Source organism: Pteropus alecto, unplaced genomic scaffold (assembly GCF_000325575.1).
Source record: "Pteropus alecto unplaced genomic scaffold, ASM32557v1 scaffold20, whole genome shotgun sequence".
NCBI lineage: Eukaryota > Metazoa > Chordata > Mammalia > Chiroptera > Pteropodidae > Pteropus > Pteropus alecto.
Window position 1 is genome coordinate 20,000,421 of NW_006436298.1, and position 19,195 is coordinate 20,019,615.

A 19,195-nucleotide genomic window follows, 5' to 3' on the forward strand; every position below is an offset into this window, starting at 1 on the left:
CAACGCCCTCATCTTAACATTCCCAGCACGGTCATTATTGCCAGTGGAATTTTACAGAAGGATAGTGGAAGGGAATGAATGAACTCCACATTTTTTTTGAACTTGCTCTATTGAACTCTACATTTTTTTACATCTCAAAGTAATATGTACCACCCTACAAAGTAGTGCAGACAGAACAAAATGATCCCGGGGCCCATGGCTTTTATATACATTGCCTTCATGTAAAAATCTTAGAAGAAACAGTTTCAGTATATGAAGTTTCATAGGCAAATCTCAATTTGGGGGAGATATAAAAAGAGATATTGCCATTCTCTAGGGAATCAGTAAATAAACCGCAGAACAGAATTTTTTAAAAATGCATGTAAAATATATGCGTATGGAAATGTTAAGAGCCTTATTTTATAATGCCAAGGAGGGCACAAGATAAAAACTGTTGTCATTTGTTTCCAGGGAAAGCAGTCGGTGAGACCCAGGCACAGTAGGATAGTTAGTTAGCTACCACATGTAAAGCTGAGAGCAGATGGCGCAGTTGATATAGAGCGCAGGAATGTGCGTGTTTATGCGGGTGCGTTTCTGTGCGTGTGCGAGTGGAAACCAGCAAGGAGTTTGACACTGATGTACTCCATCAAGTCCAGTTATAAAGAACAAGTAGATAGAACAACATTCTGTGCATCTGGCAGCCTAACTAGCTCTGTCAATCTGTGGATACTGCTGACATTGTACTATAAGCTTCGATTCCATCTGTGTTGTTTATTTTGAGCTGGATTTACTGCACACTATGTGAATTGATGATGGCTAGAAGGTCCAAAAGATTCTGAGTCTGTTTAAAGTTCCAAGGTGTCAAATTACACAGGATTGTGTCACGAACGTTATGAAAGGGTAAGTGGGGAGGCAAACCGTTTTCTGTATTTGTTAGACGTCCAAGAAAAATTGCCGAAAATATAGATGAAGAAGGTTTATGAAAACATCTAAAGAGTACATATGAACTTCTGCAATCAAATGTTTCTTTTTCAAGTTGTATTGTGTCATTTAAAAAAATTCAAAATATGTACAAACAAATAGACAAGTCAAATCAGCTCTCCACTCTGAGGTTGTGACATGCATATTATTCAAAACTTACTGATCAGTACCATATTAAATTGCCAGAATAAAGGGATGGACTTGATGGGTGAGGGTTGTAACTGCCTTCTTTCTGAAAGGCTAGAATCGAGGGATAAGTATATTTCTATACATCTACTAGTAAGTTATTCTGTGACATTCTTTTCTTGCTTCAATTTCCTTCTGTATAATAAGATATTTGTAAATCTTTCTACTGCAGTTATGAAATAGGCTTTGCTGTCTTCACCAAGAAATCACTAAATAGTTGAGAATGAAATTTTTAATGAGAATTATATACATTTATATGAGAAAAACAACACTTCGATGTAGGTCATCTATATCAAGGCTTTTGTCTATTTTAATTTTCAACATTATATGCAGCTGAGTGCTATGTCTGTATAATGCCAGAACATTCCTATGAACATGGAGAAAGGAGATTTAATAATTCAGGTGTTTTATAAGCATCTGTATATCTGATGTTATTCGATTCATGTGGTTGTTCTTGTCTGCCTGTGTGGTGAGTAGCCCAGATTAGAATTTTCTTGTACCACAAATGATACAGACTAGACTATATGCAGTTTGGCTTGAAGTCTTTGAATGGGGAAAAAAAAAAAAACCATTCTGCTTATGGTATACAAATTTTAATTCATGTTTTCAACTCCCATTTAGTTAGTGGTTGATTATGGTTGACTTATGTCATTAAATATTTATATACATATTTATATACAACGCTGTTCTTTTTTAAAGAAGAAAATTTTTAATCATTCTGACATTTGTCTCACAACTAGGACATCAAACAGAATCTATGAGAGTTGTTAATACACTTGGTAATGTTTAATGTTCATTGTTCTTTAGTATTTATTCATATTCAAAATATATGCTAGGTAATGTGAAATACACAGCCAATATATTATACGATCTCTTGAAAAGAAACTTGAGGATAGAGATCATATAGTAAAGACATTTTTTTTTTTTTGGCATTTTCATTTTATGATGAACAAATCTATTTTGAGAACATTTGAGGTGCGTTCATGATTCTCAGTCATACCTGGAAGAAATCTGTAAATAACAAGACACTGAACTCTGTTTTAGAAACGGGCTTCATACTAGTTCACAAGGCAGTGACTTCCTCCCAGGGTAGGATCTGTGGAATTATAGGCTCAAATAAGATTCCTAGGAGTGCCTTGTTTCCAGGATGACAAAACGGGGCCCCAGGGCTGGTTAGTGGCTCCCACAGAGTCACCCAGCCAGGTAGGACCACGCTGGGGTTGAAAGCCAGGGGCCCTGTCTCTAAGTATCCCTGGGGTCATGCTCTGCTGAGTTGGGCGTAATTTCTATGGGTCAAATCATTTTTAACCAATTGTTTCCAAGGCTTTGTAGAAAGTGGAGGAATGTTCTTTCAAACTAGCTGCTCCCATTGCTTTATCAAAAGTGCCTCTGTTGCTCTTTTCCATGTTCCGCTGTTTTGGGAGTCACTCTCTGGATATTCTTTGTAAAATGTGTGTCGCATGAATCGCCCATCTGCCTGCGGGTGCTGCTTGACACACTGCCCACTGTTGGGGATGCCCTCAGCCCTGTCACCCAGGCTCAGGATGTGGTACTCGTAGCCTGAGGGACAGAGAAGTGGCTCTGCCCCATCCTTTTTGGTATTGCAGGCCTCTGCTTGTAACACCTTCTCAGGGCCACCCAGGGGCCAGCCGTTGCCACCAAGCCATTGAGGTTCCTGCTGTAGCCAATCTAAAACTGGTGGGGGTGGCACGGCCTCCAGGCAGGCGTAGGTACAGCCATCGTTAACAGCAGCACGGGTACTCCGGGCGCTCGGAGTACCCCTGACTGCGCTGCCTAGCAGGCGCCGGGGTGCAGCGAGCACGGGAGTGGCCTAAAGACATTCTTATAAAATGTCAAATAGCAATACATATATTAAATATCAATTACAAAATACAAAGTGGATTAAAATTAAGTTGGAAACATTCACTTCAGCGTTCTATCTGCTAGATACTAGACTGGAGGCTTCTCGGCCACTAGGCAGCTCCCCTAACTTCTCAACAGAGGACATCTCTGAGATGTTCTCTCCCTTTCCAGAGAAGACAGAGGCTGAGAAAGCAGGTGTACCTTGTCCAAGTCACAGAGCCAATAAGTGACTGAAAAAGGCTTTACTTTAATTCACTTCCATAAACATATATTGAACATCTGTACCAAGCATAGTACCTGGCACTGGAATAAATAACATTAAAAATCTGTTTAAAGAAGTGTATAGGCTTGTAAAAAAATACATATATAAAATAAAATAAAAAGTAACATGAACATAATTCAGTAAGTGCTGAAATAGATGTATGCACAGAAAATGATGAAAACAGTGGAGAGAGCACCTAGCTTAGGAAGCTGACAGAGCTAGGCAGAGAAGGAAAAGGTGACAGGCTTCCCAGACAGGCACAGGCATGAGCAAAGGGATGCTGGTCTGAACGACAGGAGTAGTGGGAAATGAAACTTTTAGAGTACACTCTAGTAACTCATGCGGGCCCGTGACAGTTATTATTACTCTGTTATTTTCTTTGTAGATACTACCATTTCCCCAAACATTAGTGTCCCTAGGCTATCTTGTAGGCTCTTATCATTCTATACATTATACCTAATGAATATCATTTATAGCTTTAGTTATCATCTGTATGTTTGTAGGCTGATTTACTAGCTCCATGTGGAAAAATCCAATCCAAGGAATAAATCCTCTTTTTGATGAACTTTGGTCATTCCTATATATTTAACTAAAGACTTGACATCTCAGCTTGGATGGCCCACAGCTATCAAAAAAACTACATGTCCAAAACTAAATGCATCATCTGCTTTCCTCCTTCTTCCAGCCAAACTTCCTAAATCTTTCTTAAATCCATTAACTTTTGTTTTTTTCTTTTATAGAAACATTTTTCTCATTCAGATGAAGGTAAACTAAAGGACCCAATCATTTTAGAATCTATTGTTGAATAAGAAAGTTATAATTCAAATGGATGTAGAAAACAGTTAAAATTAAATGGAGCCAATAGTATATTTCTTTTAATTAAATTAAAACAGTTGAATGAGACACAGCTAAAGTACTAAATTTCAAAAGCCTAAGTGATAAGAAACAAATATTGTAAGCAAGTTAAAGAGAGAAAGCATATTATCTTTATGTTTTTTATTCCTAGCTCTAAGTACTGTGAACTACAATAGAGTTGCCGGTCAATTAATACTTTTTAATGAATTAATAGGTTTGTTCTTTAATCTTACAGATAAACAAGAAGCAGTACAAGGTTCTTCCAAGTCATTCACACACGATTATGACTCTCCTTTAACTTATTCTATATACAGGGTGGCTGATGGCTGATTAAAAAAGGATGTCAAAACTGTTCCTACTCATATCTGATGGAATTACAGATTTTCTTAAAATGTGATAATAATAAAAGGAATATCAAGCATTAAAATGACTAGTCACATTAGCTTTGTATAAAAACAAAGCTCTACTTTACAGCCTTAGTTTGCAAAACTGACCACTATTTATAGGAAAAAAAATTTTTTTGACTGGTTTAACCCAGTCTATTGCCATAAATGGAAAACTACTATTTTATACATCCTGACGATGAAGAAAATTGACTCTTGTTTGGCCAAAACAAACTTTATCTTTTTTTCCCCAGTCATTTCCTTCCTGGCAGTGAGTACAGACTAACCTGCTAACAGAAATTGGTAAGTCTAGTTCATCTTTAAGCAATGCTCTGGACTTAAGCAAAGATAAATGAAGTTTTACTGTGGTTTATTCTCCTTTAATTGTAAAATATGCAACTATAAGTAAAAGTATAGAAAACAAAAGTGCACAGTTTAATGAATTATATAATAAGTCATACATCTATGTAACCACCACCAGGTTACAAAATAGAACTTTGCCAACAGCTACCCAATTATAACACACCTCCCCTCCCACTCTGTCCAGATGTTTACAGTAATAGTTTCCTGGCTTTTCTTTATAGTTATATCATCTGAAAATGTATCAATAAATGATATAATGCAGTTTTGCCTGTTGTAAATTTTATATAAACAGAATAACATTTTATATATATATATATATATATATATTTTGGTGTGACTTCTGCCACTCGGTGTTAGGCTTTTAAGATTTTTGCATGTTCCCAGGTATATTTGTAGTTCATTTTAATTATTGTTAATAATCCATTGTATGAAAATACCTTAATTTACATTTTAATTCTATTGTTGATGAACATTTTAATTGCCTGCAGTTTTTCGCTATTATAAGTAAGGATGCTATGGCATTTGGACATATGTATCCTAGTATATCTAAGCATGCCTTTTTTTAGGGTATATAATTAGAAGTGACTTACTAGGTCTGAGAATATATATATCCTCAACTTTACTAGAATGAAAATCAATGAAAATGAAAAAAAATTGCAAATTGGTTGTATCTGTTTAACTGGTTTTATTTAAGAAAAAAGTTTCTTAAATTCTAAAGGTAAATTCCATCTAGTATTGCATATTTTAGATGGAAAGTAGTACATAATCTGACAAAAATTTCAAAATAAAATGCAAATGAAGTATTAATGTCTAAAAGAGATTAACAAATATTTGTCCTTTTCTGACAAAATACATATTTCTTCTCATAAAAGTGGCAAGAATGTATTTACCAGTTTATCTGAATCTTCAGTTGAGCAATAGTGTGGACAGAAATAGGTAGATCCTGTGGAAAGTCAAAAGGAGAATATAATGCTTAGATTTTCATTTTATGGAATTCATATTTCTCATAATATTACAAAGATTAGAAATCTTGCCCAACATGCAATTAAACGACCATTGTATGGGCTTATTAAAAAGAATTTGCTTTTAATATACAATTTCCACGTTTAAATTTATAAAATTTTGAGCATGGGAAGCAGCTTTACACTGAAAACAGAAAATCAAATCATTGCTCTCTTTGACTGGTTCTCCTGAAATGAAAAAATGTAAAAAATAAAAAGTTCCCATGCTTTGATTTACCATGAAACAAAATCCCTTTTCTTAAATTATATCAGAATTTTTGGATCCAGTAGATGAGAGATTTTTTAGAAAGTGTGTGTCATGATATTAAAGATGCTACTGAGAACAAGGTAGATTTGGTCTTTGCTGTCATACAGTTTAGAGTCTAAAGGGAAATGTAGAAGAATAGGAACCCAAGATATTATGACAGAGTAAAAAGGTGCATTTAAAAGAACACTTGATCAAGTAAGAACTAATGGATAAAATAAGAATGACAGAGAGGGAAGGACAAGATATGTTCTAGGAAGAAGAACAAAGGCCCAGAAATGAGAAGTCAGCCAGACATGAGATGAAATCTCAAGTCCTCCAATTAATAGCTGTGTGATTTTGGTTAAGTCACTTACACTTTCTACTTCCTGTAAAATGGCGATAATAATACTTGAATAAATTTTTTTGTAAGGATCAGCTAAGCTAATATTTATAAAGCACACATGAAATAATTCCTCCACGAAGGTAGGTAGCAACTTACAGCAGAATCAGATATTTTAGTTAGGTAGGTGTTCATGTGAGACAGGACGATGTAGAGATAAGCTGTTTATCATCAAGAGCATTGGGCCATATTAAATAATCCAGTCCTTATGCTAAGAACAATGGGGAGTGACACAAACAGATCTGTGTTTCAGAAAGGATGCTCAGGCTATCATAGAGATGCTTGGGAGGGGAAAGAGGCAGGAAAACAAGTAGGACCTGAATAAGATTAGTGGCAGTGGAGATGATGGGAACTGATGTATTCGAAAGATATATAAATGGAATATGTCCATTTCTGGTAGTATGGCAGATAGAACTAAAACTCTTCCTCTGCATAACTAAATAATTGTGTGTCTGTCTACATGTATATATGTAAATATCTATATCTACATATATAGATATTTTCTTTAACAAATAAATTAGTTTTCAAGTAAGAACGGGAAATACAAATGCCCTGGGGACAGAAGTAAAGCATGGGCATAAACCCAGGGAAGTTAGTAAACACTGAGAGTAATTGTTTTCCTGGGTAGACACTACTTATTTGGGGTAGCCTAGAGCTTAGGCTTTTATAACTGGCACATGTAGGGGACAAGAGACAAAGCCTTTCTTACACCTACTCTTTACCATCTTCTGCATGAATCGTGGACTCTTAAGGAGCTAGTTCAAGAAAAGGATGTGGCTTCATAAAGAGTGTCTTGAAAAATTCCAAAGAATCAACATATACAAACCAAAATTGCTTAATACTAAAATACTTAACACTTAAATTGCTAAAATATAGATACATTTAAAAATCAACAAAATCAAAAATATATCACAAATTTTAAATCACGCATTAGGTAAAGCAGATTTCATAATGGAAATTAGAAAATATTTAGACCTGGCAAATAAGTATACCACAAAAAGAAAAAAATTCTCAAAAGGAAATCTATAGCCTCAATATCTATCTCAGAGTAGAAAAAAAAAAGGTTGAAAATTACTTATCCTACATAAGCAGTTAGCAAAAAAACAAACAAAAACAAAAACAAAAAGATGCAAAGTACATAAAGAAAGTAGAAGTGAGGATATAATAAAGATCCGAAATTAATGAAATAGAAAAAAAAAAAGCTACTATATTAACAAAGCCAAGATTGAATTGTGGAGGAAACAATGACAAAATACTTGTAAGTTATCATTGCTTCCATTCGCTTTATACTAAATGTTCTTAAGAATTGGAAAGGAAGGAACACAATTGTTCAAAATATGAAGATTCAATATTATAAAGTTGTCAATTCTCTGCAAATATATTTATATATTTAACACAAATTTAATCAAAACCTCAACAGTATTTTCATAGCTATGGCAATTTAAAAAAATGTACATGAAACAGGGAAAAATATAATCAGGACATTCTTGAAGCAAAGCAAGATAGGAGAACTTGCTCTACTGGATGTACAGAATTATTATAAAGCAATAGCTTTTAAGAGTGTGATTTTAGCACAAGAATAGAAAATATACCAACAAAAGGGAGCCAAGAAATAGATCCACTAACATATAGAAACAGGATCTAAAACGGGGACACTGACCTTGTGCGATCAATGGTAACCAATCAGTTTCTCGTTGTTAAAAAGAATTTGTTTTTTACATCACACTATGCACAAAAATCAATCCCAAATGGGTTACAATCTTAAGCATTGAAGAAATATTTTATATTTTTACAAGAAATTATAGGATAACTTTACAACTTTGAGAAAGTAAAAAAATTTCTTAAATAAGACTCAAAATCACTTAATTGAAAAGCAAAAATTACTTAATTTACATTAAAATTAACTTTCGTTGATCAAAAGGAGGAAAAACTTTCGTTGATTTCAAATAAATACAAAAAAAAAGCCATCAATTGGTAGAATAAAATTTGTATACCTATAATTGAAAAATAATGTAATTCACATATATAAAGAATTTTACTATAAAATCACTAAGAAATGGCAAACAACCTAATAGAAAAAAGAATAAAAATACATACAGATATACATCACAAAAGAGAGAACAAATGGCCCAAAACAAATAAAATATACCCACCTACGTTAAATTTCAGAAGAATGAAAATTAATCTGCAATGAAATACTTTTTTATAGGCACCAAACTGACAAAAATAAATGTCTTGAAAAATTGAGTGTTGGTCAGGATAGGAAGCAATGGGAATTCTTAAACAGTGCAAAAAGGAGTTAAAAATTTAATCTATACACTAGAAAATAACTTGGCATTAACTAGTAAAGTTGGAAATATACATGTATTACAATACAGAAATTCTACTTCTAGATATAGGCTTTAATAAGACTCTTTCTTATTCAATGCATGTTAATTGAGGACATGCACAATAATTTCATAGAAGCATTGTATTAGTAAAAGAAAAATTAAAATTCAAATGGCCATTGTTAGGTAAATATATAAATAAACTATTATATACTTATAAAATGCTATACTATACAAATTTACAACAATATTGATTAAATCTCAAGGCATAGTGTTGAATGAAAAAAGCAGGTTTTTGAAGAAAGCATACATTAGAATGCCATTTTTATAGAGTTCATAACCAGGCAAAGTTTTAACAAAGTTTTAATTATATTGTTGGGGGACACATATAAAGAAGAATAAGACAATGAATAATAAAAAATTTAAAATTATAATTAACTCTGAAGGAGTGAGTAGGAAATGGGCTGCTCTATAGACATGCACAAAGTGAAATCAACAGAAAATAATAGTGACTTCTTGTTAATTTGAGTGATAGGTTCATAGGTGTTAATTTCATGATTATACTTTGTATGTTATTTATGCTATGAATGCACAAAATTCATAATTAAAATTGTAAATGAAGATGAAGTTGAATTGCCAATATTTGTTAATTCTTAAATGGTGAAGAAGAACAAAGCAAAAAAGTCCTTACATTGAGAATTGAGTCACTCAGTCAATGGTACTGCTATTTAATGAGAGGAAGAAGAAGATTAGATGAGGGTGGGTATGAGTAAGTGAGGATGCAGAATAGTGAGGAATTAAGTTTTGAACTATTCAGATTCAAATACCTGCAGTACGACTGTAGAGTCGATTGTGATGTAGGATATAATATGGAAAGAGAACTCGGGGCTTTGGATTGATAGTTCTGGAAATCATTGGCATATAGATTGTCTCTGAGGCCATTGAAATGAATCGAATTACCTGGGGAGGAGAGTGAGCAGTAGAGGAGAAGAGAAAGGAGCTGGTGTTCACTTCTATAGATGTCACAGTTGGAAATTCCAGGGAGTTGTCAGTCTCAGAAAGCAAAGGATTAACAAACGTAAGCCCTTGAACTGAAACTTATGTGCAATAATTATGCAAGTCCTTTAAGTCCTAGAATATGCAGGCAAATGATGCAGAGATGTTTCACAGTAGAGGAGTATTTACAATTCCTGATTTCAAACTGGCTGCATGAAAACCCCAAATAAAGCTCTCTCTCCTTGACGTGGCCTGCTGGCAAATGATAATCTCTCAGTAAGTTTCTTAAAACCAGAGCCTAGAGAATTCCAAAATGCTCCGCTCTCACTTTCCTGCTTAAATTAAAGAAACAAATGATCACTTGGTAAATTGCCTATGGAGAGGCCCAAGTGGCAAGGAAGTGCAGACAGCCTGTAAGACCTGTAGGCCTCAGGCTTCTAGCCACAAGGAAATGAATTCTACCTGAACCTGAACGAATTCAGAAGTGAATTCCTCCCTAGATGACCTTCTAGATAAGAACTCAGTCTTGCTGATATCTCAGAAGCCATGAGACTCTGAGCAGAAGAGCAAGCTAAACTAAGTCCAAACTCTATCCCTCAAAAACTGAGATAAATATGTGTGTTTAGGTGCTAAGTTCGTGGTAATTCGTTATGTATCAATAGAAAATGAATAAAGTGTGTGTGTGTGTGTGTGTGTGTGTGTGTGTGTGTGTGTATTATAAACATTTATCAAGGTCTATGTGGCTAGTAGGGAGAAAAGAGAAAAATTTGGCGGGCATATTTCTCCAGGGAGATTTTAAGTATTTAGGAGGAACCAGTTCTCTCCCAAAAGAATGCATATATTAAAGTTGGGAGCCCCCATTCAGGTAAGGTGATTGAGTCAGAAACATTTTCTGAATGGGCAAAGGAATAATGTTAGAAATTTGCTTGCAGATTGCACCATTTATTCTCCGAGCTTTCCATTTGATCGTTTGGGGTTTCTGCCCCTAACTTAAGTCTCTCTCTTATAAGATCTGCATTTATAGTTTGTAAGAGCCAACAGCCAATGGCAATGCACTCCTGGTTGAAACCTAACTTACGATGAGTGATATTTTCCCCTAGTTTAAAATGCTATAAAGTCCAAATATGGCTGGGAAGATAAGCAGAATTAGCTCACTTTTTTTTGTGCCTGCGATATTATTTATTGATCACTTTTACAAATTGGTTCAAATTTACAACCAAATACTAAAACCCAGAAGACTTGGGAAGTATATAAGCAAACAAAAGAATTTGGTAATATCGGGCATTTTTTAATATTAAATTATATCTAATATAAAGAACTATCCATATCAGGCACAAAAGAGGGTAAACCTGGACCTCACAAACACTTAGGAAAAAAGAAAAATCCCTGAATGAAATATTGGGCCTCTTAAATGCCTTTCTTTTTCATGTGTCTTTCACTGATGCTATAAAGAAGTCATTGAAGGTCAGCCATTCTTTCTGAAGTCTACATAGTAACTGTGATCTTAGCCACATCTTTGATTTAGAACTTCAAAATGTCATAATTGATATTAAATTCATGAACACTCGATCAGGGCTTTGGTGCCATATTTGATACAACATTAAAGGTATTTACTTGTTTGTTCTTGTATGTTATTAGTGTTCCTGGCTCTCTTTTTCTGTTTTACATCTTCCTTCAGCATCTTCCGTCAAAGGGTCAAAACTTGGAAATCTTAAAATACCGACAATGTACAACTTATCTATAGGCTGAAATACACAGAACAGCTGGAAAAGAAGCCAATGTTACACAGAAGGAAAGCATCCCGGGCTGATCATCACAAGGCAGGAGGTCATTGGCTGAACCATTAGATAGGAATCGTATACAAATTAAGAGTGCATGATGTGATCCTAGAAAGAAATTTTAATCAGAGAACTTAGGTTAGATGAATAATAGAAAGAAAAAAAATGGCAATATTCATTAGAAAAACAGAATAAAGAACGATCAGAGAAATAAATGTAGAAGGGTTATATTAGCAAACAAAGTTGGGAACTGCCCTAAGTGTGTAACAGGTGGGGGAAATATCAGACCTTGAAGGGAGCAGAATCCCTTTGAACTACTTATAGTTGGTGACCTCAAAGGCTGATAAAGTCAGGAGACAGCCTCAGCTTTAACACAGCTGCTCCCTGGCATTATTAATGGCATGAGAATGGATATGGGAATTGGTAAAATAGTAACAGCTAAACCAACAGTTAAAAAATAGAAGGAAGTCTTCAAGTCATGTAGCCTATCTGTCAGTTGTACAAGAAAAGTACTTTCTTGCTGGAAATGGAGACACAGTAAGAATCCTCAGCCCACTTCAATCTCAAAAACTCTGTATTTAACTCAAGTTTAATTTGATTTAAACCTGCCTAACCTCAGTTTCTAGTCAGTTCTCTCTAAACCTTTCTCCACAGCTGCACAAAGGGATCACTCTGAGAAGATGAGAAAAAAAGGCAGTACGTGTCTCTCAGTGGTCCAAGCACTGAAAACAATCTCTTTCCCCAGTTGTCTGTTATTTATAATTATATCATATAAATATTGTGCCCTAAGGGAAAAAAGTGTGAGAAGAATATACTGTCTTTCTAATAGTGAAACTCAACTGACCAAGTAGCTTCTTTGTCCTTCAAAAAAATAAGAAGGAGCTACTTCAGGGTCCAGGAAAATTATTCTAGAGACCACTGCATCTTAAGCTTTAGTATACATAATAATCTCCTGGAGAGCTTGTTAGAACAAAGACCTGGCCTAGCGCTCAGAGAGTCTCTTGGCAGAGATCTTCAGTGATGTTATTTCCTTATCCACCTCACACCGGTCAAACCCTTAAGCTTGGCCAGGAAAAATTAGGTTCTTGGGTAATTCTGTATCTCTCACTTTTTCCAAATACAACTCAAATGTGAAAAAGGCAATGTTGTTATGGATCAGTGCATCAACCTTATTAATATTTCTATCTAAATTAAAAACTTTCATAAGATTGCTTTAGCATCTTGCTCAAAGGTGCTAAAGAATATAAAACTTTCCTAAGTTTGCTTAGCATCTTGTTCCTTTAAGTGCTTTACTAGCAGGAAAATCTAAGCTGGTTTTCTTCAAAATTTTCTGATGCTTCTAAGGGAACAAAAAGGTGTTCTACTACTTATTGAGCACCTACCACATGCCAAGCATAGTACTATTCCCATATTTAAATGATTTTACTTACACCTGACAATAGCCCTTAAGAAATAGTGCTAGTCTCATCATTTTATAAATGATGTATCTAAGACATAGATTGAGTAACTTCAAAAAATTGCATGGATCAAAAGCTAGCAAACTGAGATTTGAATATCACTTCTCACTATTTTGCTACATAATTTGTTTCATTTTCTGAATTTCTTTAAATTGCAAATTATCTCAGAGTCTATATATATTATATATATATGTATATACACACACACACACACACACACACACACCTCTAAATTGTGTAAGTGTGTAATAATGGTCAGAAGCACAGGCTCTTGAGCCAGCTACCTGGCTTTCAATCCTGGCTTCACTACTTATTATTGTGTATAAGTTATTACTATTTTTTTGATCTATGATTGACATACAACACCTTGTTAGTTTCAGGTGTACATTATAGTGATTCAATATTTATATACATTATAAAATGATCCCCATGATAAGTCTAGTTACCATCTGTCACCAAACACAGTTATTACAAATATTGAATATGTTGCCTATGCTGCATATTACATTCCCATGACTTATTTATTTTATAACTGGAAGTTTGTATCTCGTAAGACCCTTCTCCTATTTTACCTTCCCCCAATTTATATTAAATGATCATTTTATCCGTTCCTAAACTCAGCTCCTGGAGAAGTCAGTATTGCTTTTCTTGTTCTTTTTCTCTTATTGTTCATTGCCAATCTAGACAAACGAAAGTACAGATAAAAATTTCTCTGTCCTCCACGAGAGTGGGTCAACTGTTCATTTATCTCATGCTTAATAAGATTATCACTACACTCCTTAATCTATTAAAAATATCTAGGAATAAAGAATGAGAAAACTTTCTAAGTTACCATTTCATACATTAAAGCCAAATTTATTCTATTTAGGAAAAAATGCTTTTAAAATGCTTCGTAAAGATCTGGCATCTTTAGATATAATACAATTGTGAAAGAGACCTGTATGTTTCCCTTTTTCTTGGAAAGATCAGTAATTTTCAGTCCCATTACATATTAACAAGGCCACCCAAGAAGATCGAAGCTGGCATTTTTTTATATTCTCAGCTATCTCGTTTCTTAATCTATTCATGTATTCAACAAAACTTTATTGTACTTTTACTGTGTGTTCAGCATAAAGAATACAAAAACGATCAAATGTTATCTCCACTTTCATAAAATCTGAATGCATGTGATCATTTGGTTCTAAGTTTCTATATAAATCATAGTGATAAAAAAGCTAAAGCAATCTTATGAAAGTTTTTAATTTAAATAAAAATGTTAATAAGGCCAATGTACTGATCCATAAAAATATTGCCTTTTTAGTATCATAAATTTATATGTTAATTGTATGATTCAATCACAAAACTAAGATTTTCATGGCATTTTTCTTTTCTCTGGGGTAGAGTTTCAAGTTCCACATAGTAGTAATAATATTAAATCCAATAACATTAATATTAGGAATGAGCTGTTAGACATTTTCTATAGTAAAATTTCTACTTTTAACTTACTAATTAGAATAAATCTTTAGAAACTGAGGAAATGGTTATTATCTTGCTTATTTTTAGGTATCTTTAAGTATATAGATTGTTTACAAAAAAGAGTTTTAAACATTTACTTCAAAGTCAGCTATCTTACTACCTACTCTTTTGGTTAATTTGTCTCTTTGCTTCAAATAGTACCCTTTTAACACACCTCCATCTTTCACTCCTGCAAAGAAAGAAATCATCATTCTGGTGACCATTAATTATAGTGTCAGCTCTCTTTGATAAAGACTTTATAGAAATGCATTTGACAAAGGAGCCAGGAATATTCAATGGAGAAAGGATAGTCTGTTCAATAAATGGTGTTGGGAAAACTGGACAGCCACATGCAAAAGAATGAAATTGGACCACTTTTATACCATATACAAAAGTCAACTCAAAATGGATTAAAGTCTTGAATATAAGACCTGAAACTATGAAACCTATAGAAAAAAAAAAATGGGGATAAGCTCTTTGGCAATGAATTTTTGGATTTGACACCAAAAGCAACAAAAAGCAAAAATAAACAAGCGGGACTATATCAAACTAAAAAGCTTCTGTTCAGAAAACTATCAACAAAATGAAAAAGCAATCTGCTGAATAAGAGAAAATATTTACAAATCATATATCTGATAAGAGGCTAATATTCAAAATATATAAAGAACTCATACAACTCGATAGCAAAAAACTTAAATAATCTAATTAAAAAATGGGCAGAGGATCTGAATAGACATTTTTATAAAAACAACATACAAATAACAAATAGGAACATGAAAAGGTGCTCAACATCCCCAGTCATCAGGGAAATGTAAATCAAAACCATAATGAGGTATCACCTCACACCTGTTACAATAACTATTATAAAAAAGACAAGAAATAACAAATGTTGGGGAGGATTTAGAGAAAAGGAAACCCTCATGCACTGTTGGTGGCAATGTAAATTGGTACAGTCACTACAGATAACAGTATGGAGGCTTCTCAAAAAATTAAAACTAGAACTACCATATGATCCAGCAATTTCACTTCTGGGTATTTATCTAAAGAAAACAAAATCACTAACTTGAAAAGATAGTTGTACACCTATGTTCATTGCAGCATTATTTATAATAGCCAAAACATCGTAACAATCTAAGTGTCCATCATCAGATGAATGAATGGAGAATATGTGAGATAGAGAATATGTAAGAATACATATATGATACACACACACATATAAATAATTTAGCCAAAAAAAAAATTTAAAATCTTGCCATTTATGATAACATAGATGAATCTCAAGGGCATTAGTTAAGTGAAAAGAAAGGAAAAACAAAAAAAGAAAGAAAGAGCGCAGATACAGAGAACGGATTGGTGGTTACCAGAGGCTGAGAAAGTGGGAGTACGCAGAATAAGTGAAGATGGTCAAAAGGCACAAACTTTCTGTTAAAAGATAAATAAGTTCTAAAGGGATAATATACAGCATGGTGATTATATTAACTATATTATTCTGTATATATGAAAGTTGCTGAGCATAAACCTTAAAAGTTCTCATCACAAGAAAAAAATGTAACTGCGGTGATAGATGTTAATTATACTTATCATGGTAAACATTTCATAATGTATACATATATCAAATAATGTTATACACTTAAATATTATATGTCAATTGTATCTTAATGAAAAATGTATTTAACGGTGTTTATAGTGACTTTCTAAAGACAAACGGAATAAAGCAGGGGTGGATAGGTTTAGAACATTCTCTAAGTGCACTGAATATTATAGATATGTGAAAAATAAAATTTGATAAACTAAATATGCTTATTAAAATACATATTAGGATTTTAAGGTTTAAATAAGAACTATAAATAGATATATAGAGATACCGCTGGTTCTATTAGACAAGGTGAGAATCGCTTATATCCTTAAACCAGCTAGAGCAATGGAAAAAAAAAAAAAGAGAAACTGAAATTGAACATCTTTATAATTATAGAATTGACCTAATTCTTTATAATATCACACTGATTTTTATCACCTGGCTTAATACAGGGCATTCGTATACACTGAGTAGTTACTTACTACCTGTGAAGTAGGGACACATTTTACACTGTCATTGTTGTCATAGAAGAAAGCACATTTCTGCTACAGCTCTCCAGAAAGGAAAAGTATGACAGGGATACTTTTAATTTTTATCATTCCTCTCTTTCTCCCCTCTCCAAAGTGAAGTGACTTACCTGAAGGTTAAATTTGGGAGAAAAGGTGAATGTACTTGACGGCGGCCCTTTTTCAGAACCAAACTGTCTGCCTGATGTATGTATTCTTTTCTGCTCTCCACAGCTAATCTCTTGAGAGCAGCCTGTATCTCTGTGGGGGGATATGTTCATATCCATTCAAATCTAATTAAGTTAGGTAACTCATTTGGTCATAGATCAAAAGCCATCCTCTCTGATAAACTTTATCAGTAGTAAAGTTAATATTTTGAGCTCCACTTGTCACTTCTCAATTATTTATAAACTTCGTAGAAAGGGACAAATATGATGTCATCTATTGGATTTCTAAAACTCTTAGATTACTCAAATACTCAATTTATTGGCATTAGAAAGTTTCTTTACAGAAGAATTCTGAATAAGTTTTAAGCAACTTCAAGCATAACATTGAATAAATGGTCTGAGCTTAGGAAAACAATGATAGAACTTCTATTAAAAATGTGTATTATTAAATTGTATACTTGAAACAATGTCTCCCAATAAATTTAATAAAAAGTGAATTTAAAAAATGTGAGCTTAGTATAAACAGCAAGACTATATAAGAACCATAAATACGAATATAGAGAACAAGAAATGCTACTTTTTCAGTATGATTTTCAAGTTATCCAATTTATCAAGAATTGATACATTAAGCCTCTACAAAATCAATCAAATTTTTGAAAATTATTATAGGAGAAACACAACCAAGTTTTTTAAGTTATTTAACCATAATTTACTTTGGTTATTATTTTTTTAATTGTTCACTATAATTACCATGCCTTTAAATACTTGTTAAATACTTGTAAATACAGTTAAATACTTGTATGTCCATGTGTCTCTGTGTATGGTACGTGTGTGTATGTTTGTGTATATATTACACACATATGAACTAGAATTTACAGTTGAATTATTTAAGAGTTATTTGCTGTTGACAAGGTTTTTCCCCTTCTAATTTTTATATTATTGAATAGTGATTCTTTGGGTGACTTTAAGTTTAACTTTACACCCCACCAGAAGCAGAACTATAAGCAAAGTAATTATACCCACATAACAAACATTTCCTTCCTCATCCTTCAAAAACTAGTGTTCCTCTTAGCCCTTAAGAACAAATACTTAGTATTTCTTTATATGTACTTACTTAAAAATTTTTATATTGCACACACATATGTATGTATGTATGTACATATGTATACATACACAGTGTTTTTTGTTGTACACTCTCACGTGTGCACATGCTCACACACATACAAACAAATAGCTGCTTATTTTTTTCTGGTAAGTAAACATTTAAATGCACAAATAGCTGTCAGAAAACTAATCCATTAAACACCAATTGTTTGCATACAATAATTTCTTTTTCAAACAAGATTTTATGTAAAGATAGTCTTTAGTCTACTGCTCTTTGTTCAGCTATAGCTTAAATTTCTAACATGTTAAAATTAATTAAAATATGTTGAGTCTCTTCTCTGTCTTCTCTCTGGGTGATCCACAACTTCACCAACTATGTATACTCTGAAAATATATCTAATGATATATATCTTTAGAACTGTTTATGTTATTGCCTGCTGGATGTCTATAATCTGTCTAATGTTGAATATCCAAAAATCAACATGCCCAAAAGTGAATTTGGCATTTTCCCTTCACACATGCTCATCTTCTTATGTTTCCTATCTTAGAAAGGGCACCTCCACCCAAAGCAGAGACCTGCTTTTATCCCAGTTACCTTCTTTTCTCTGTTTTAACTCTTTCTTCATATCCTATTAGTCATTTTAATCTCCCTAAATATATTCTGTCTCCTTATAGACAATCAGTTTTCACTAGATTTTGACACTAATCCCTTGATTTATTTCCAATCTGTTCTTCACTAGCCTCTATACCCTTCATCCTAGTGTTAAAACGATCTAACGTGCAAATCAAAATAATATGACCCTCAAAGAGTTGTAGAGATTGTCCTATTACTGATGCCACTGTGACATGCAAAGGTTAGATAATTTAGTAATTTAAGGGCAGGAAGACTCTTATCTTCCTCTCTACTATTCTTTGATTCTATAATAATGTAAAGTTCTAAAAGTAGAATGATCAGTATGCAAGGCATTCCTATGATGTGTGTTTTGGTTAAAGATGAAAACTAGATGCTGCCTTTTCTATTTAGTGGAAGGAAACAGTTGAGGCCCTCCTGAGTCAGCAATTGTGCAATGTTGTCTTGACTATTTCGGGCTGATTTCTACAACTTGATATAATGCTAGAGTTTGCAAATCTTCACTGCAACAATAAACCAATTTATTTAACTTCATATAGCTTAGTCATTTCAGCATAAGTCCTGGAGCATGGAGGCCTAACATTGCTTGCACCTAACATCCTCTGTTTTCATAGCAGGGCTTAGCATGTAGAAGGCACG

At 33.5% G+C, this 19,195-nt stretch overlaps 1 pseudogene; it reads right to left on the bottom strand.

Annotated features, from left to right (window-relative positions):
* Positions 1-2,523: 2,523 nt before the first annotated feature.
* The window catches only part of LOC102889991, an 18,751-nt pseudogene continuing 2,079 nt past the window's right edge, over positions 2,524-19,195 (bottom strand).